The 21380-nt window shown below is 44.9% G+C and overlaps 1 long non-coding RNA gene across 1 annotated transcript in view; it reads right to left on the reverse strand.

Moving 5' to 3' along the window:
* The window catches only part of LOC129869566 (uncharacterized), an 89864-nt gene extending 69998 nt beyond the window's left edge, over positions 1-19866 (reverse strand). Inside the window, exon 1 of the long non-coding RNA XR_008761979.1 lies at positions 16921-19866. This is a non-coding gene — a long non-coding RNA (uncharacterized LOC129869566). The remainder of the gene's footprint in view (positions 1-16920) is intronic.
* Positions 19867-21380: the final 1514 nt, after the last annotated feature.

The raw sequence follows: 21380 nt of genomic DNA on the forward strand, positions 1-21380 counted from the left end.
GACCTGCGTCCTATGGGCCCTGACCAAAAGTAGTGCACTGTGTAGGGAATAAGGTGCCATTGGAGACGCAGCCTAAGATTTATAATCATCTGCTGGAGCTTTACTCTGAACACTAATGCTATTAGCTGCTGCAAATCAAGTGACAACTAAAAAGCGACTGTGACACAATATTAGCAGAAATGTTTAATGTTTGGCAAAGACTGCCTAGAGTGCAACACATCTTTCATTTCATTATGCATTCATTGTAAATACTTGGCAGTTGTGCTGAGTTAGGGATACTAGCTGGGACAGGCTGTACATATGTGACACACACACACACACACACACACACACACACACACACACACACACACACACACACACACACACACACACACACACACACACACACACACACACACACACACACACACACACACACACACACACACACACACACACACACACACACACACACACACTTCTCTATCCTCACATTGCATAAGGTCAGTATTAACTGATGTAATAAAATGGCATAGGCTCCAAGATAATTGGAAATCATGCACTAATTCTGCTTTAAATGATTCCATTATGCACTAACAACTCAAACTTACAAACATCATAAAGCTTGCAAAGTGACACGACTACACTAATTGGCCTGCAGTGGGAATGGCTTCATTTTAATTGCATTAGTGCAACTTCAACTTCTAGTGTTGGGTGAATGAATAATGTTAAAACAAAATGGAAGGTAATATAAAATCCAATTGTGACAACAATGAGCTGTAAATGAAAGGCTGTCATGTTGTGTTTGGCTGATTATTATGTCTCTGTCCCTTTATCAGTACAGCAGCCCCAAACACAACATGGTATATGTGAAGGAGGTAAAACATTTGTATGTGTATCTCTGTATATTGTAATTTCTTTCCAATATTCCTGACTCCTGGCTGTCTGAGCCTTTCAAGAAGAAGCGGACACAACCCGCACACACACACACACACACACACACACACACACACACACACACACACACACACACACACACACACACACACACACACACACACACACACACACAGCGGTCTGCTTGTCTTAAGGCATGACGATCAATAATGTGTGTGCTTTAGAAAGGTACGGGTCACAGGATTGATTATTGGATGTCTGACAGTAATATTTAATTATATTGACAGGCTGCACTTACAGTTGTCCTTGAAGCTTAATCACATAATGGTACAGCTTCATTAGATGTGTCTGACAATCCCATTCATTAAGGACAGACACAGATCAATTTCCTGCATGAAGAGTGTCCAAGAAATCAAGATGACAGACGTGTGAATCTCAGATTAAAACAATGCCAAAACAAAAAGCTGCATGGTTAGCGAATACTGTATGTTTTTTAATATTTAATCAGTAATCAGTTATGTTACCAGCTAAAATATTGTAATCAGATTACAGATACTTTTGAAAAAATAGAAGATAATTTATTGGATTACTTTAAATTCAGAAAAGATATTTGTGGAAAAATACATTATGACACCTTTCTGTTTTCTCAATGACATTCAATTCAGCAGTGAAAAAAGACACAAGTTTAAGTTTGTGGCCACCTGTGAGAGTCTGACCACAAGTCAGAAACCTCTATGTTAACTCACCAAATACGTTTGATGGATTGTTTTTGTCTTCTTCTAATGCCTCTTAAGGGGAAAGTAATCAAAACGTTAATGAGTTGCGGTAATCCAAAAGTTACGTTACTAATTACAATTTTGGACAGGATTATATTTAGAAAGTAACCTACCCAACCCTGCCACTAATCCCCACAAAGAGATTTGAGTGCCATTCCATTCTAACAGCAACACAAAACACAGTGACAGTAATATCAGCCTGCCACTTTCTAAATAGACAGTAGAGAGATAGAGAGTCACAGCAGCCACAGCACTCACAGCGAGTGTGTGTGTGAGTGTGAGCGTATGTGTGAGTGTGTGTGTGAGTGTGTGTGTGTGAGTGTGCGCGTGCGTGCATGTGTGCCGCGCGTCGACCTGCCAGTCTTTTGTTTAGAGAGCCGTGCTGTCTAAATGGGCACCGCGGGGAGAGGCAGGGATTTGGCTAGCTGGTAGTGACAGTTATAAATTGCACCCTATTCCCTATATAGTGCAATACCTTTGACCAGAGAATAGGGTGTCATTTGGGATTCAAACTCTCTTTGGCCCCAGACAGCTTAGTAAGACAGAGACCCAGATCATGACTTTGATCGGAAGGAGATGGTGGCATATCAAGATCGGGGTCTGTCTGGTCTGTCAGTAAAACGGAGAGGGGAGTAACAACTTATACCCCGCTCGCCCCCTCTGTCTCCAGCACCAGTGGTGACGGCGGGCTGTCACCAGCCCGACACTGACCCAGCAGCCGCCTCTTCACAGCCCGACACTGGGCCGAGGATGTTGTGTCAAAGCCGGCAACAAACAAATAGTCACAGCCAATGCTGTCATCTGGCAACAAATTATTCATGTGAGTGTGAAGGCAGCAGAGACAAGCTGAGAATATATGATCATATGAAAAGGAATTGAAGAACCTGACAAAAGAGGGACCTCAGTGTTTTACCCAAAAGGCTTCCATCTACGCGGGCCAGCACCTGTGTCTCTCTGTGCCATGGCTCCAGTGGACCTGTTCTGACTTGGACCCAAGGCAAGGCCCTGGATACTTTTCATCTTACTATTTACATAACAATGGCTAACTGTGAACTTCAACGCCTTCCCACAAAGAAACAGTCTTGAATGATTAGTGTCTCACTCCTAATGGAAACACAATAACACTAGAGCATAAAAATGAACATAAAACACATTAACTCCAACATCCTGGTCGGAGTTAATAAACACAGTCCTGAACAGCTACTGGTCAGCTACTTCTCTCTCCCTGTGTCCCTGCAGTGCCTGTGTGAGGGAAGCAGCAGCAGTTGTGATAGTTAGACAAAGCCAGGAGAACCAGCAATCTTAACTCAGCCGACCTGACTGCCTGGCAGGGAGGCAGGGAGGATACAGACCTATCTCCCCACCACTCTGCAGAAGATATAGAACACTTTAAACATAGCCAGGCAGGGAGGATACAGACCTATCTCCCCACCACTCTGCAGAAGATATAGAACACTTTAAACATAGCCAGGCAGGGAGGATACAGACCTATCTCCCCACCACTCTGCAGAAGATATAGAACACTTTAAACATAGCCAGGCAGGGAGGATACAGACCTATGTCCCCACCACTCTGCAGAAGATATAGAACACTTTAAACATAGCCAGGCAGGGAGGATACAGACCTATCTCCCCACCACTCTGCAGAAGATATAGAACACTTTAAACATAGCCAGGCAGGGAGGATACAGACCTATCTCCCCACCACTCTGCAGAAGATATAGAACACTGTAAACATAGCCAGGCAGGGAGGATACAGACCTATCTCCCCACCACTCTGCAGAAGATATAGAACACTTTAAACATAGCCAGGCAGGGAGGATACAGACCTATCTCCCCACCACTCTGCAGAAGATATAGAACACTTTAAACATAGCCAGGCAGGGAGGATACAGACCTATCTCCCCACCACTCTGCAGAAGATATAGAACACTTTAAACATAGCCAGGCAGGGAGGATACAGACCTATCTCCCCACCACTCTGCAGAAGATATAGAACACTTTAAACATAGCCAGGCAGGGAGGCAGAGAGGGAAGCAGGCAGGATACAGAACCCCACAACTCTACTGCAGATACAATATCCTATATGATGTCTGATGTTTGGAACTCTTGAATAATTACAGAGAGGAGAGGACCCTCAAGATCGTTTCTATTAAAATGTCTCCATTGACAACACAGCAATAAGCAGCTCAATGTCATTGAAGAGCTTCTCTTATTATCACAAGCTACAACATCCTGGTACTTTAGGCCACGGTGGAAAGGTTTCTCAATAACAATGTAGAGGTCCTCATCATGAGCAAATCAAACAAATGGTTCTATTGCAATTCAAGCAGAGGAATTGGTCCTAATGCACACACTATGAATACATTGTTTTGAGATGTACCTATTTTAGGAAATCATTAAAGCAAACTCGATGCAGATGTGATTTTACTCAGGAAAGCAACAAACCCATGCAGCTACACAGTGTAAGGGAGAATTAACCAAGAGTGAGAATAGAGAGAGGGAGAGAGAGGGGGAGGAGAGAGATGGAGAGAGAGAGAGGGAGGAGAGAGAGAAGAGAGGGAGAGAGAGAGGGAGGAGAGAGATGGAGAGAGAGAGAGGAAGGAGAGAGAGAAGAGAGGGAGAGTTCCTGCCATCCTCTTTGCAAGTCCAGCCTTAGTTTCCTGTTAAGAGCTTTGGTTTATTAGGTCTCAGATTGCCTTTTCTGTACGCTGCTCCAAAGTCCAGAGAGATAAGAGCAGTTCAGAGTTGGTGAAGCCATTGAAAAATGCATCAACGATGATGTGGGCCAGCACTCTCTGAGGCTCTGAGCAGTACTTTATGCTTGTAGCTGAATTAGGATAATCAAGTCTGCTTCTTCTGCTGCATTCACCAGAGCTTAAATTCACCCTTCACTTAACCCAAAACATAATTGATAAATGATGAGGAAAAGGAATTCAGAAGTAACAGGGTTTTTATGCCAGTGACATCAGTTTATGGGACAGGGGTTATGAGAGCGATGTTGCTCTAACAGAGCCCTGTATTCCCTGGAGGACAGCTCAACCATTCTCATCTCTCCTTTCTTTCACATACACTCTCTCTCTCTTTCATAGCTCTCCCTCTGGCCCTCTATCAATGCTGCCCAGACAGGATTTACACACTCCCAGACTATCAGTTACCTACTAGTGTACAAAACATTGTGCTTCTTCAGACACATGTTAGGTTTCTACCTACAGTACCGTCCGCCATCATAATGTCCTGTTTCTGTCTCTATTTCTCTATCTCTCCATCTCTCTCTCCCACACTACCCTTTATCTTTCTATCAATTCAATTCAAAGGGCTTTATTGGCATGAGAAACATGTTACATTGTTAAAGCAAGTGAAATAGATAATAAACAAAAGTGAAATAATCAATAAAAAATGAACAGTATACATTACACTTCCAAAGGAATAGAGACATTTCAAATGTCATATCATGTCCATATACAGTGTTGTAAAGATGTGTAAAGAGTTAAAGTACAAAAGGGAAAATAAATAAACATACATTTGAGAGATATAGCACTCCCTTCCATATGTTTCTTCTTCCTATGAAGTGCATAGCTACAACATTGAAAATGTCTAACTCTGAAGTGCTTTCAATTAAACAACCATATCAGACAGGGGATTGGTAAAGGCTGCTGAACACATGTACGTTGACGGGTGATTGGCAGCGGAACCGCTCACCAGCTCAGGGAGACGGACAGACACAAGCCGTTGGACAGGTTTATAGTCTTTTGGGTTACAAATGCCGCAGAGGCGGCTGGGTAGTCCCAAATGGCACGCTATTCCCTACATAGTGCACTACTGTCGACCAAAGGGAATATAGGGAATGGAGTGTCATTTAGGAAAAAACCTAGAACACTAGTTGTCAGCCAATCAGCTGACTGCTGGAGCACAGAAACAGGAAGTGCCCTTCAGAAAGCATTGATACATTAACGGAACACTATTAGCGGCTGTAGTAATCAATCACCAATCATATCAATCACTAGATTAATTCTACAGGTCTGACATCATGACGTTCTAATACATTATTGTGAATAATGAGCCCTTTCTGACTAATTTATTCCAAGCACTTACATTGCTCTCAGGCTCTGAAATGAAGTCAAATTTAGATCAACACAACCCCCCCCCTCCCCCAAATATGAGTTTTGCAGCTACACAATGAGATTAAGTAGAAATGAAACCCTAGCGAAACACAAGAAGTAGAATTTGGATGCATTCAAGTTCTTAATGAAAATAGAGTAGACATTCTGCACTCGTTCTTGTTATTGTAATTCTGGATATCTGAATTAGGAAGAAGTGAATTTGAGGACCAGTTTGAAATAAGTGGTGCTATCTTCTGGGATTTTAAAATATATTTTTTTAAACCAAAAACATAATCAAATCAAAGAAACCAGAATCCAATGTTTTTTTAGGAAGCGTAATCCAGTCGGTTGATTGTGAAGAATGGACTGAAACGGTGTTATTACAATGACATCAGAAAAAGCTAGATGCAACCTAGTAGTCTGTTCTGTCTCTGTCCTGTTAAAACACAGAACCCAGCAAAAGAAACCCTTTAACCTCAGGCCATGGAGGTGTCCCAAATGAAACCCTATTCCCTACATAGCCCAAAGGGCTCTGGTCAAAAGTAGTGCCCTATGTAGATAATAGGCGGCCATTTGGGATGTACACTCCAGAGTCAACAAGGCCATGTGGAGCTACAGAGCAGCACAGCGAGGACTGGGACCAAATCAAGGAAAATCAATGTTGTGTTGGGGCCAAATAAATCAGTGTGTTACATTATATTTCTGTTACTCATTAAACACAAACAGCGTTGTAGCCAGATCATGTGGCCTGATAACAAAAGAGAAGCAATTATAATGTACCAGGGTTGAGCAGGACTAGCGTCACAGTGGCGAGCCACTCCAACGAGAGAGCTGGGTTTTAACCTGCGGTGTAGCGCTGTGCAGGAAGGCTGGGATAGAAACGCAGGGCCCAGCAGTGACTAGGAGGACCACATCACACACAGCGCAAAGAGAGACTTTAAAGGCTTCTGTTCCAAGGCTGATTTACATAAGGCAACAGTCTGTCAGCATTAGATGGGTGACTAAGGAAACACAATGCACATATTGTTTAGACAGAGTTGCTAGTGTGTGTTGTGGCATATGCCTACTTTATGTGAAAACAGGTTTGTACTGGGAAACAAGCACAGATTGGAGTAGTATGTTTCTGGTGTGTGCATGTAAAGCTATGTCTCTAATGTACAGTACATGTGGAAATGAGATAACATGGAATCTATTCCAATTTAGTTTCACACCAAGTTTTGAAATCAAATATGATTCTGTCCTCTATGGCAATGTTGTAATCGCTAACAAAGGTTTTTCCTTTCATGTGTCACATCTTAATCTGTCCTCTATGCTAAGGTGACAAGCCTTATATTTACACCTGGTAAGGTGTACACTGAATGTACTAACATTAGAAAAACCTTCGTAATATTGAATGAAACCCCTTTTTGCCATCAGAACAGCCTCAATTCGTCGGGGCATGCACTCTACAAGGTCTCAAAGGCATTCCACAGGGATGCTGGACCATGTTGACTCGACTGCTTCCCACAGTTGTGTCAAGTTGGTTGGATGTCCTTCGGGTGGGGCACCATTCTTGATACACATGGGCAACTTTTGAGCATGAAAAACCCAGCAGCGTTGCAGTTCTTGACACACTCAAACCGGTGCGTCTGGCAGCTACTACCGTACCCCGTTCAAAGGCACTTAAATCTTTTGTCTTGCCAGTTCACCCTCTGAATGGCACACATTCACAATCCATGTCTCAATTGTCTCAAGGCTTAAAATCCTTCTATTACCTGACTCCTCCCCTTTATCTACACTGATTGAAGTGGATTTAACAAGTGACAATCCCATATCTAGGTCCTTGATTGGCCAGCTGTTAGTTCCATGGGCCAGGCAACATGGCCTTTTAGGTGACATATCTATCAACGACAGCTGGACACTTGACTGGGTTAATAAACACTGTTAAATACAAACTCTGCTAATTCCCCTTGTCTTTCAGGCTGTGGTTGGGTTTAGCAGGGACTTATCGGGGAGACGTGAAGGGTCACAGCACACACACGCATGGACATACACACAGCCTGGGTGACACATTCTCTCACGGACTCACTCCAGGAGACATGTGTCACATTACAGAGGCAGGTCCCTCTCAGCCTGTGGCTCAGCCGTGGCACTCTGTCACTCAACGTGTCCATTGGCGCCAGGATCAGCATTATATTTGCATTCTATATGCATTATATTAACACAATCCTCTCCTGGTTATAGCTATCATCAATAAGCAAATACATAATTCTGTCTGCTTCAATGTAGCTAGCTAGCTATCAATAATAGTCAAATAAAGTCTAAATAGACTAAAATGCTTTGCCTACATGTATCATTTGATCAACTTTGAGAAAAGTCACAGAAGATTTTCAGGACACATGAATCATACATGGAATCCATCCCCTTCCCCCATACAGTAGCTTATTGTCACGCTTGCCATCTGCCAAGGCTTGTGAAGTGAACATGGAGCATGCAGAATGTCTGTCTTCTCTCAGGACACAAATCCTGTCATCACAGCCTTCTCTCTCTGCATTCACAGGGCATGTCTGGACAAGACTCCTCCTCCTCTCTCTGGATGGAGCCTAGTATGCATGCGAAATGGCATCCTAGTCCCTTTGTAGTGCACTAGCCCTCTGGTCAAAAGCAGTGCACTATATAGAGGAAAGGGTGCCATTTGGGACATAGCCAGGGCATACAGATGTCCAGTTAGGGCAGTGAACCGGTAGAGCCAGACTAGACGCAGTATATTCAGGCTACGTTGCGGACTGTGTGTCGACCCACAGGTTGAGCCGTCACGTCACCTTTCATTTCAACACTTCAAAGATACTTCAAGGTCTCTCCTGTTGCTGAGGTGGGCAACAGACTTGAAGAGAAAATGAAGTAGAGGGGAGACTTGATGGAGAGAATCCCCAGTAGCCAACAGACTTGAAGAGGAAATGAAGTAGAGGGGAGACATGATGGAGAGGCTCCCTGATACACTGATACTAACCTCCATATCAATATTAGTGTCAAGACGTGGGAGATAAAACCATTTTTCCTTTAGGCGAGTTGAGTTGAGCGAGTTCAGAGAGCCTCAACCACAAACGAGCATCTGCTCCTGTAGGCACTCTATAGCCACACGGGTTCACTACCTTACAGGTACACTAACGGGTTCCTTTGTGGTTTAGAATAGGAACGAACACTAGTTTATAAAAGATAGACCATAAAAATAACATAGATAGACCATACATTGACAAGCATGAGACGGATCATCACTAATTGGTGTGTCCAACTGCCAGATGGGGGCTGTCATTTCAGACAAGACAAGAGCAATAGAGCAACTTTTTCAAAATGGCATCGGGTGAAAATTCTGTTTCACATAGCACACACACGTTTGGCCACACACAGAGTTGAAGTTGACTGAGAAGGAGTCAAATGCGTCCCAAATGCCACCCCATCCTCTACATAGTGCACTACTTTTGAAGCACACACAACAAATATTACAAAAGTAGTGCACTATATAGGGAATAGGATGCAATTTGGGACGCATCACTATCCATGAATGACACCCTAAATAACTGAAGCTCGAAAATCCAACAGTGATTAAATTCATATATTTTGAACTCTGCTTCTAAGGCGGGACAGGACTTTGAATCCAAACTTCAAAGAGCAGAGAAACAAACAGAAAGACTGCCTTCATAAGAAAACCAAATTACTAGTGTTACAGAGAAATGTGTTTGATCCACATTCAAATGTGGTAAAATGCTAGACTTAAACACCAGGCTACAAACTATGTGTGTGTGTCCTTACTTATGTATCTGTGTAAGTCACAAGTGTCTTTCACTTACAGTAGTGAGTGCATACATTTTCATACTGGTCACCCATGGGAATCGAACCCAAGACACTGGCATTACAAGCATCATGCTCTATCAACTGAGCCACACCTACTAAGCCCTGTGAAGGAAAACATCCACCAAACAAAACATGGAACAAGAACAAAACACTAAAATATGTGTGTGTGTGTATAAATATTTTTGTGTGCAAGTCATAAGTGTCTCTCTTTGAGTGATTGCACTCACTAACAACCCTGTGGAGGACTACACACACCAAACACAACAAGACTAGAACGAGAACATAGCCTCCAAAGCCTCAACAATAATCAATGAACACCTGCTACAATACAATGACACAGCAAACACACAGCCCAGATCCGGAGCTGAAGACTACACAAAGACGGGATTAGCTCCATTAGTGGAGGAATCTGAAATGCAATTAACCTGCCGTGAGCACAGCAAAGTCTGCTCTCAAATTCCTGCTGTATGGCGCCGGACTGGGGGCCAGGGTGGACGAGAGAGGCAGATGGGGGGCTGGGGTTAATGGTCTGCATCCCAAATGGAACCCTATTCCCTACATAGTGCACTGCTTTTGACCAGGGCCCATATAGTCTCCTCTCACCGCCGCTGTTAAGGGTACATAGGGCTCTGGTCAAAAGTAGTACACTATATAGAGAATAGGGTGCCATTTAGGAGGCACACAGGACCTCAGGAGACGTGACTAGAGAAGGTGGGGGCAGTGAAAGGCTACTGCCCTGAAGAATCCACCCTGCAGCAATTCATAAAGAGCAGAATGCAGAGGTCATAGGACCATATGGGTGGGGAGGGAGAAAGTGATAAGGTGAAGACCCCTCACAATAGCCCCAATCTGAGCTGGTCATTCTGGAGCAGAAAGGTCTGAGCCGCTGGTATAGGGGGAGAAAGGGGTTAGAGAGAGAGAGAGAAAGAGAGAGAGAAAGACAGAAAGAGAGACAGTGAGAGAGTGAGAAAAACAGAGAGAGAGAGAAAGAGAGAAAGAGAGAAAGAGAGAAAGAGAGAAAGAGAGAGCGCAGCAAGAATTGTGACCTGTTGCTACAAGAAAAGGGCAACCAGGGAAGAACATTGTAAATACAACCATATTTGCACATCATTAGAACACTGTACATAAACATAATATAACATTTGACATGTGTATATTCCTTTGAAACTTGTGAGTGTAATGTTTACTGTTAATTCTTTATTGATTATTACACGTTTGTTTATTATCTATTTCAACATTTGTTTCCCATGCCAATAAAGCCCTTTGAATTTAATTGAGAGAGAAAGAGAGAAAGAGAGAGAGAGAGAGAGAGAGAGAGATAGAGAGAGAGAGAGAGAGAGAGAGAGAGAGAGAGAGAGAGAGAGAGAGAGAGAGAGAGAGAGAGAGAGAGAGAGAGAGAGAGAGAGAGAGAGAGAGAGAGAGAGAGAGAGAGAGTAGCAGGTTAGAGTTTTCCACTGCCTGTCTAGAATCTTTTTTTTATTGAGGGATTTTTCCTCTTTTCTCTGTTAGCTAGGGGCCACCTGCTTTGTTGTCTCTTTTCCTTTCTTGTTGCTACTTTCACACACACATACACAAACATATACACACACACACACATGCACACACACACACAGTGTCATTATGAATAGGAGCGAGGTGTAGCAACATGTAGGCCACCAAGAGGTAAATGGTGACTGTGTAAATGAATGACTAACCGATAGTAGAGAGGGACTGTGGGATTAGCCTGCTGACAATAGTCTGGTTGAAAGACGTAGGGTGTACCCCAAATGGCACCCTATTTCCTATGGGCCCTGGTCAAAAGAAGTGCACTACATAGGGAATAGGGTACCTTTTGGGACATAACCATAAGCCTAGCTGCTGAAATGTAATCACTCCCTTGAGAGGCTCCTAGCTCTCTGGTGAACAAAGCAAGACAGACAGCTTGTTTAGGTGAGCAGGTTTAAGTACATGCTCACCAAAAGACACGTTATCTCTGATGTAGTGCACTATCCATAGCCGCAGGAAGTAGGGGTGCTGAGGGTGCTGCAGAAAACAAATCTGAATAAAATAAAACATCACAAAAAGTTTCAATATATATATATTTTTTTACAGGTCACTGGGCCTTTATTAGTCCTGTATTAGCGGACCGAATAGCCTTCTGTAGCGCAACAAAAAACATCCCCAAACATATTCCCGCGGCTATGGCACTAACTATGAAAGAAGGAAGGGTTCGTGAGTTCATAGACACTGGACTATTTTCTTTAAGATAAGGATGAAATTCATACTTGGAAAGACCTGCTTGTTTTTGTTCTTTCAAAGCAAAATTCATATTATCCTTTTATTTTACTACAAGGGTCATTCCACCAATTGGCTACCTTTTGAGTACTGTACATGACTATTTTGTATTTTTTTCACCAAATGTAAATATTCTGTCATAAAGAGAACATGTTCAACTTAATAAAAAAATGAGTTCTCCCATCTCAACAGGTAAAAAAAAGACTATAGTAAGTTTCAAATGAAGTAACATGGTTGACCGTAACATGGTTGACGATTTAATTCCAGTCAGCCATGAATCCCCTTGTGACAGGGGGAATGGAAGCTTGTTGTGTGCAACAGGGAGGGGCAATTGAATACAAGCGTCACAAATGAATAGAAATTGTTGAAACATTTCTAGCCTGTCTATGTGTAACAGGGTTGACTTGTTATACTTGCCCGCTCGGTTTTTCACCACAAAACACCAGAAAATGGCCAAAAAGAGTCAAACCAGCTCACCTGCTTTTACACTACCATTAACTTCTACATGGTGAATGTTTCTTTATAAAATAATAATATTTTAAAAGGAATAGTTTCACCATATTAAAATGACAGTTCAGTTCACGTAACAGGTTTGACCTTAAGATGAGGGACAGGCTGTTGTTTTTTTACCTTAAAATAAATCACTAATCAGAAATCATCTTCAGAAATGACTATGTCAGAGCAAGAACATCACTAGGGCTTTACAATGACTGTGGTAACTTGGAGAAACGTTGGGGTTAAGTGGGTTAAAATCTTCCTAGAAGTCACAATGGATGCATAGAGGGATATGACAAAATGCTAAATTTTGGAACTTCAGCAAGTCTTTAATCATATAAAAAAACAGATTTATTGACATTTTCATGTGTTCTAGATTAAAGGGCACGCAATTTAATATAACAGGCTTTTAAAATTGAGAATTGCTGCACAATATCTACTTAAAATAACACAGAAACGCAAAAGGCACTCATTTCGGGATTTCTTGAAACGACCCACAACCATTTACAAAAAAAAATATTGATTAATTAAGCCACTTACAGTTGGTTATTTTCATGCTGAACATTAAAGAAAATTATGGCTTGATTTATTATCTTGAGAATGTTCATCCAGGCACAATATGAAGCTTTACTACAGATTCTTCACTTTACTACTGCAATAACGCTCACTTGGTTAACAAATACATGTCACGCCCTGGCCTTAGTATTCTTTGTTTTCTTTATTATTTTAGTTAGGTCAGGGTGTGACATGGGGAATGTTTGTGTTTTGTTGGTTTTGGGTGTTTCTATGGTAAAGGGGTTGTTGGGTGTAGTATATGGGTTTGTGTTGAGTTCATGTGTCTAGCGTTGTCTATGTATGTTTAGTTGTCTAGGAGAGTCTATGGTTACCTGAATGAGTTCCCAATTAGAGACAGCTGATTTCGGTTGTCTCTGATTGGGAGCCTTATTTAGGGTAGCCATAGGCTTTCATTTGTTGTGAGTAGTTGTCTATGTGATACGTTTGTAGCCAGTGTGTGCACATCGTTGTTTAGCTTCACGATCGTTTTCTTGTTTTGTTTAGAGTTTAAGTGTGTTTGTTTCGTTTGCCTTCTTCGTCAATAAAAAGGAGATGGCTTATTTTCCTAAGGTGCGTTTTGGTCCGTCAATCCACCACACCATCGTGACAGAACTACTCACCAATACAGGACCAAGCGGCATGGAAAGCGGCAACAGGACCCACCTACACAGGATTCGTGGACATGGGAGGAGATACTGGATGGTAAGGGGCCGTGGGCACAACCGGGAGAATATCGCCTTCCTCGTGAAGAGCTGGAGGCAGCTAAAGCCGAGAGGAGGCGATATGAGGAGGCAGTACGGAGACAAGGCTGGAAGCCCGTGAGTACAACCCAAAAATTTCTTGGGGGGGGCCTTAAAGGGAGTGTGGCGAAGTCAGGTAGGAAACCTGCGCCTACTCCCTGTACTTACCGTGGAGAGCGAGAGTACGGGCAGACACCGTGTTACGCAGTAGAGCGCACGGTGTCTCCTGTACGCGTGCATAGCCCGGTTCGGTACATTTCAGCTCCACGTATCGGCCGGGCTAGACTGAGCGTTGAGCCGTATGTCATGAAGCCGGCCCAACGCATCTGGTCACCAGTGCGTCTCCTCGGGCCGGCGTACATGGCACCAGCCTTACGCATGGTGTCCCCGGTTCGCCTACATAGGCCGGTGCGGGTTATTCCACCTCCCCGCACTGGTCAGGCGACGGGGAGCATACAACCAGGTAAGGTTGGGAAGGCTCGGCGCTCAAGGGAGCCAGTACGCCTGCACGGTCCGGTATTTCCGGCGCCACCTTCCCGCCCCAACCCAGTACCACCAGTGCCTCCTCCACGCACTAGCCATATGGTGCGTGTCTCCAGCCCTTTACCACCAGTGCCTAAACCACACACCAAGCCTCCTGTGTGTCCCCAGAGTCCTGTGCGTCCTGTTGCTGCTCCCCGCACTAGCCCTGAGATGCGTGTCCCCAGCCCGGTACCACCAGTCCCGGCACCACGCACCAGGTCTACAGTGCGCCTCAGCCGGCAGGAGTCTGCCGTCTGCACAGCGATGCCTGAACTGCCCGTCTCCCCAGCGCCATCTGAGCCATCCGTCTCCCCAGCGCCATCTGAGCCATCCGTCTCCCCAGCGCCATCTGAGCCATCCGTCTCCCCAGCGCCATCTGAGCCATCCGTCTGCCATGAGCCTGCAAAGCCGCCCGTCTGCCATGAGCCTGCTGAGCCGCCCGTCTGCCATGAGCCTACTGAGCCGCCCGTCTGCCATGAGCCTACTGAGCCGCCCGCCAGACAGGAGCCGCTAGAGCCGCCCGCCAGACAGGAGCCGCTAGAGCCGCCCGCCAGACAGGAGCCGCTAGAGCCGCCCGCAGACAGGAGCCGCTAGAGCCGCCCGCAGACAGGAGCCGCTAGAGCCGCCCGCCAGACAGGAGCCGCTAGAGCCGCCCGCCAGACAGGATCTGCCAGAGCCGCCCGTCAGACAGGATCTGCCAGAGCCGCCAATCAGACAGGATCTGCCAGAGCCGCCAGCCAGCCATGAGCAGCCAGATCCGTCAGCCAGCCATGAGCAGCCAGATCCGTCAGCCAGCCATGAGCAGCCAGATCCGTCAGCTAGCCATGAGCAGCCAGATCCGTCAGCTAGCCATGAGCAGCCAGATCCGTCAGCTAGCCATGAGCAGCCAGATCCGTCAGCTAGCCATGAGCAGCCAGATCCGTCAGCTAGCCATGAGCAGCCAGATCCGTCAGCCAGCCATGAGCAGCCAGATCAGTCAGCCAGCCATGAGCAGCCAGATCAGTCAGCCAGCCATGAGCAGCCAGATCAGTCAGCCAGCCATGAGCAGCCAGATCAGTCAGCCAGCCATGAGCAGCCAGATCAGTCAGCTAGCCATGAGCAGCCAGATCCGTCAGCTAGCCATGAGCAGCCAGATCCGTCAGCTAGCCATGAGCAGCCAGATCCGTCAGCTAGCCATGAGCAGCCAGATCCGTCAGCCAGCCATGGGCCGTCCCTCAGTCCGGAGCTGCAGTCCCTCAGTCCGGAGCTGCCGTTCCTCAGTCCGGAGCTGCCGTTCCTCAGTCCGGAGCTGCCGTTCCTCAGTCCGGAGCTGCCGTTCCTCAGTCCGGAGCTGCCGTTCCTCAGTCCGGAGCTGCCGTTCCTCAGTCCGGAGCTGCCGTTCCTCAGTCCGGAGCTGCCCCTTATCCTGGTGCTGCCCCTTATCCTGGTGCTGTCCCTTACCCTGGTACTGCCCCTTAGTTCGGAGCTGCCCCTGACCCTGGTACTGCCCCTTACCCTGGTACTGCCCCTTAGTCCGGAGCTGCCCCTTAGTCCGGAACTGCCCCTTAATGCAGTGGGGTTAATGTGGAGGGGGGTCATTTGGAGGAAGCTAAGGAGGCGGTTAGGGACTGTGGTGACGTGGGGACCACGACTAGAGCCGGAGCCGCCACCGTGGATGGAAGCCCACCCAGACCCTCCCCTAGACTGTGTAATGGTGCGCCCGGAGTTCGCACCTTAAGGGGGGGGTTATGTCACGCCCTGGCCTTAGTATTCTTTGTTTTCTTTATTATTTTAGTTAGGTCAGGGTGTGACATGGGGAATGTTTGTGTTTTGTTGGTATTGGGTGTTTCTATGGTAAAGGGGTTGTTAGGTGTAGTATATGGGTTTGTGTTGAGTACATGTGTCTAGCGTTGTCTATGTATGTTTAGTTGTCTAGGAGAGTCTATGGTTACCTGAATGAGTTCCCAATTAGAGACAGCTGATTTCGGTTGTCTCTGATTGGGAGCCTTATTTAGGGTAGCCATAGGCTTTCATTTGTTGTGAGTAGTTGTCTATGTGATACGTTTGTAGCCTGTGTGTGCACATCGTTGTTTAGCTTCACGATCGTTTTCTTGTTTTGTTTAGTTCGTAAGTGTGTTTGTTTCGTTTGCCTTCTTCTCCAATAAAAAGGAGATGGCTTATTTTCCTAAAGCTGCGTTTTGGTCCGTCAATCCTCCACACGATCGTGACAATACAGCTTCTTTTCTAAAACTGATGTTGTTACATAAAAAACTACAGGCAAAATATAGATACTGGCCTTGGGTGAAGTATACTGAGATTACGGTGGGAGACGGGGACCTCGTGGAGAACACACAGGCCCCCAGCCTCTACATGCTCACAGTCACACACAAACTGTCAACTTGGCGACTCACAGGGCAAAAACAACTATGAGAGGCGCTAGGCTTTTAGTCAACATTCTGTGATTGCTTTGTGTGTGTGTTTACTTTGAACAGGTGGGGGTATTTTGTGAATGGACGGAAACAATTGAGGTTGGAATTTTCCATTCAAACAAGACAAATCTGGCTCTAGATAATGTAACACCTAGAAAACTATGAGAATCGCTTTAACCACAAAATATCAAATTCATCTAAATTAACCTCTGTACAGCAAATACAAATTTTATACAGAAGACCAACTTTCCATAGTATTATTTACATGTGGCCACTTCTTCTATATAAAATCTATTTTCTGAACAACAAAGCGAAGCACAGTGAAGAGACACACTTACCCATTTCAAGGTCCAACTGAAAAATACACAGTGAAAGAAACTCACCAGGAAAATTATAGTCTTTAAAACTCGTGATATAAAGCCGAAGCTGCTGTTATTCCTAAAAAATACAAAAAGATTCCACTCAAAATCCTTTAGTCCTTTAGCATAAAACCTCAATCAGTCTGCAGTCCCAGAGAGAGAGAGAGAGAGAGAGCGTGCGAAATAGCCCGGGTGGTTGGGGCTCGCCGCTACAGGTGGAGGCAAAGAAGCAGGGAAAGAAGGAAGGTTGCAGCACTTCACATGAACTGCTCTCTAGTCTAACTCCTCTGGCTGGAGCTTCTCTAACTGCCTGGTCTCTAACTGCCTGGTCTCTAACTGCCTGGTCTCCTTGCTGTGCTGTGTGAACTGGCCACCGTCCGTAGAGATTACACTGAATCCTGGGAGTCTTGCTGGGGTCACTGGAGCTCGATGTCTCCTGAGACACTCTCAACTGAATACCCACTGAGCTCTGAACAGACCAGCCCAGCCACAGTCAATGCCCTAGTATGATGTCACAGGTGTTGAGTTTCAGACAGCATTTTGGGGGATGGGTTGTAGGGGCCTTGGCCAATTGGAGGGTTTGTTGACAAGTTTTATTCTACACAGGTAGAGCCAGACCTTCCCCCTCTCTCCTACTTCACCTGGCGCCAGAACAAAAGGGAAGAAGAGACAGAGAGAGAGTTGGGGGTGGGGAAGGGGAAGGGGATTCGGGTTAGACTGTGTTGCTGACTATGGAGGAGTCATTATTTGTTTGAAAACATGAATAGTGACTCTCTCTAACCAGCTGTACTGCTAATCCGGTTTGTGAGGTGAAAGAGTTTAAAAGGAACACAGCATTCATTTTCAGTTGAAACTCAACCTGTCTGAACGAATAGAACAGCTATTATAAAGCTAAAGACCGTTCAAGAAGAAGTGTCCCACTGGTCACAGACGTCAATTCAACGTCTATTCCACGTTGGATCAGCGTCATTTCATTGAAATGACGTGGAAACAATGTTGAGTCAACCAGTGTGTGCCCAGTGGGGTGTTATTGCTGCAAACTTTTATCCAAAGCATATTTTCTTGAGTTGAAGGAGCTAGTGAGAGTGCATTCCTGTGTTTACTTGAGCATGGCACTACTGATTGCTTATGACTGAGTGGTGCTTCAACTGAATGCAGAATAACCCTCTCTGGCCGTTCACTTCCAACCTGTTTACTGCAGCCTGTACAGTTCATGTATGTCTGTCAGTCAAGCTGAACTAAAAGAGCACACATTTCTTTGTTTCCTTGAGCTTGGTAGTGATCGCTTAGCACAGAATAAACCTTAGACTGCAAATATTATTTGAACATAGGTCTGGTAACAGCAGCATGTACAGTGCATCTACAACCCCTCTCTCTCTCAAGCCGAACTGAAACAAAGCCCAGCTGTAATACTCCTGAGAGATGTCATGCTCATACTGCCGCAGGGGCATTGAGAGGAGGATCCATTACATCCTAATATCACACAACACATTTTCAAAAGCAAACTTCTCACATTACTCACAGAAAGATTTACAACGCCAGCAAAATGAGCTCCATACAATTTCACTGGGTCGAAAGAAACATGGAACATGAAAGTGTGTGTATGTGTGTGTGTGTGTGTTTGTGTGTGTGTGTGTGTGAATGACCACCTGGCAAAGGAAGCAGATGAGGCTGGTGGCATTTCTTCCCCCATTCCAATTACATGGACACACACGCCCACACATGCACACACATACACACACAGGCACACACAGGCCAGGGTTTCCATTAGCCAGTAATAGCCGGCTTTTGGACTATAAAAAAATAGAAAAACCAATAATTAAAATTGGCGCCGTCCAATTGTCCAGGTGAAGAAAAAATTCCATTATGAAATAATGCTTTTGAGCCTATTCATTGATGAAAATACCAGTCAATGAAATACATTTGAATGGTCATGCTTATCAGTCTATTGGTTAATTTGCATAATTTAGTGAAATTAAATTGGCACGTGTGTACAGTATATTTGTTATGTATCTTATTTATCACACGTATACAGCATACAGATACAGAGCCGTTGAGCTGGAAATCTGCGACAGCAAATACATAGGCAACGGAAGGCAGTTTTCATCAGCCCGTCAAACACCACTTTGCAATGAGCTGGAGGCGGTATAATTGTTTGAAACCTGAACATTTTACTACATATTTTGAGGTATGTGTTACCGTGCTTCAAAGTAGCCTAGCCAAAATCAAACCATATCCGTGGCGGCAATTATTTTATATCAACTTTCTTTCATTGTCCAGTAGCCAAAGACACATCCTAGTCATATTAGAAACCCATGTAGATGTTATATATCTCCCCTCTTTCTAAATGTCTGCAGTCTTGTGCGCATTGCTGCACTTATAATGTGAATAAATAATAGTTAAGTTAAACGTTCTGATCTGTTGCATCAGACTCATTGCTTGTTCTATGTTTTTTCTATAGCTTAGGCTTAGACTGGTTGTATGAATGTGAGATCTCATCCCACAACTGTCCCTATTCCTTCCTCGACAAGCTGACCAATAGAATAGGTGAATTTGTCCTACTATGGGGGATAGTAGATTGACATAAGATAGTGATGTTGCTGTTTGTTACTCGTCTTGTTGTCTGAAGAAAAGTAAATGTGGACAGTTATTCCAACATCTTCAATGTGTACATTGGAATTCAGTAAGAAGGATGCACGTCGCTGCCTCCTCAACTTGCATGTTTTGTTAAGATGAATTACCATCATCTAAATGGGATTTCTGTCATTCTGAGCACAGTGGTGGACGCCCGAATCAGGTTACACACCCAATACAATTGGTCCAGTCATTTTCTCAAATGTCCAGTAAATTAAAATGCTGCCTGTCACGTCAGGCGCCATTTTCCTAACGGAAACGCTGACTCAGGCACACACTAACGCAGACGCACATGCACACACACACACACACACACACACACACACACACACACACACACACACACACACACACACACACACACACACACACACACACACACACACACACACACACACACACACACACACACACACGCACAGGTCTGCTTGATAAGTAGCGTGAAGGGCTGGTTAATGACCGTCTCATAATCATGCTTTCAAAAACAATGTGTCAGGAGGAAGTCCAGTCATCTGTGAAGAGGAACACTACCTCCCATGCCTACAGTTATGCTCCTTACTAAAGCAAGGATACGTGATAAAACAATTGAATTGAATTGAATGACAGACGGACAGACACACACACACACACACACACACACACACACACACACACACACACACACACACACACACACACACACACACACACACACACACACACACACACACACACACACACACACACACACACACACACACACATTTGGGGAACTGTAAATAGGCACACTCACAAGCTAGCTAATATCGTCCTTAATTCTCGCCATTATGTTGAGTGGCTATTAACTCACCATGTGCTACTAAAGGACGAGTGTTCACAGAGACCTTTCATTACTGGAGGGCTAGGGTTAAAAACAGCAATGGAATGAAATGGTGCTATATAAAGATCCTGTATTAGCCCTGTTCCAGTAAGCCTGTGCTGAGTGGCATAGTCAGGGTGGTGATCACTTCTAAATAAATACTACTGCACAATGGGACTACACCACTACAGGACTGTGCAAATACACTACACAACCAAAAGTATGTGGACACCTGCTCGTCAAACATCTCATTCCAAAATCATTGGCATTAATATGGAGCTGGTCCCACTTGTGCTGCTATAACAGCCTCCACTCTTCTGGGAAGGCTTTCCACTAGATGTTGCAACATTGCTGTGGGGATGTACTTCCATTCAGCCACAAGAGCATTATTGAGGTCGGGCACTGATGTTGGGCGATTAGGCCTGGCTCTCAGTCGGCGCTCCAATTCATCCCAAAGGTGTTCGATGGGGTTGAGGTCAGGGCTCTGTGCACACCAATCTTGACAAACCATTTCTGTATGGTCCTCACTTTGTGCACGGGGCCATTGTCATGCTGATACAGGAAAGGGCTTTCCCAAAACTGTTGCCACAAAGTTGGAGCACAGAATCATCTAGAATGTCATTGTATGCTGTAAGATTTCCCTTCACTAGGACTACTGGGCCTATCCCGAATCATGAAAAATAAGCCGATTTTTAGCATTGCTCATGGTGATCCTAGGCTGCTCGGCCATGGAAACTCATTTCTTGTGCTGACGTTGCTTTCAGAGACAGTTTGGAACTCGGTAGTGAGTGTTGCAACCAAGGACAGACGATTCAGCACTCTCCAGTCAGTCCCGTTCTGTGAGCTTGCGTGGCCTACCACTTCGTGGCTGAGCCGTTGTTGCTCCTAGACGTTTCTACTTCACAATAACAGCACTTACAGTTGACCGGGGCAGCTCTAGCAGGGCAGAAATTTTATGAACTGACTT

The sequence above is a fragment of the Salvelinus fontinalis genome, chromosome 14, assembly GCF_029448725.1.
Source record: "Salvelinus fontinalis isolate EN_2023a chromosome 14, ASM2944872v1, whole genome shotgun sequence".
NCBI lineage: Eukaryota > Metazoa > Chordata > Actinopteri > Salmoniformes > Salmonidae > Salvelinus > Salvelinus fontinalis.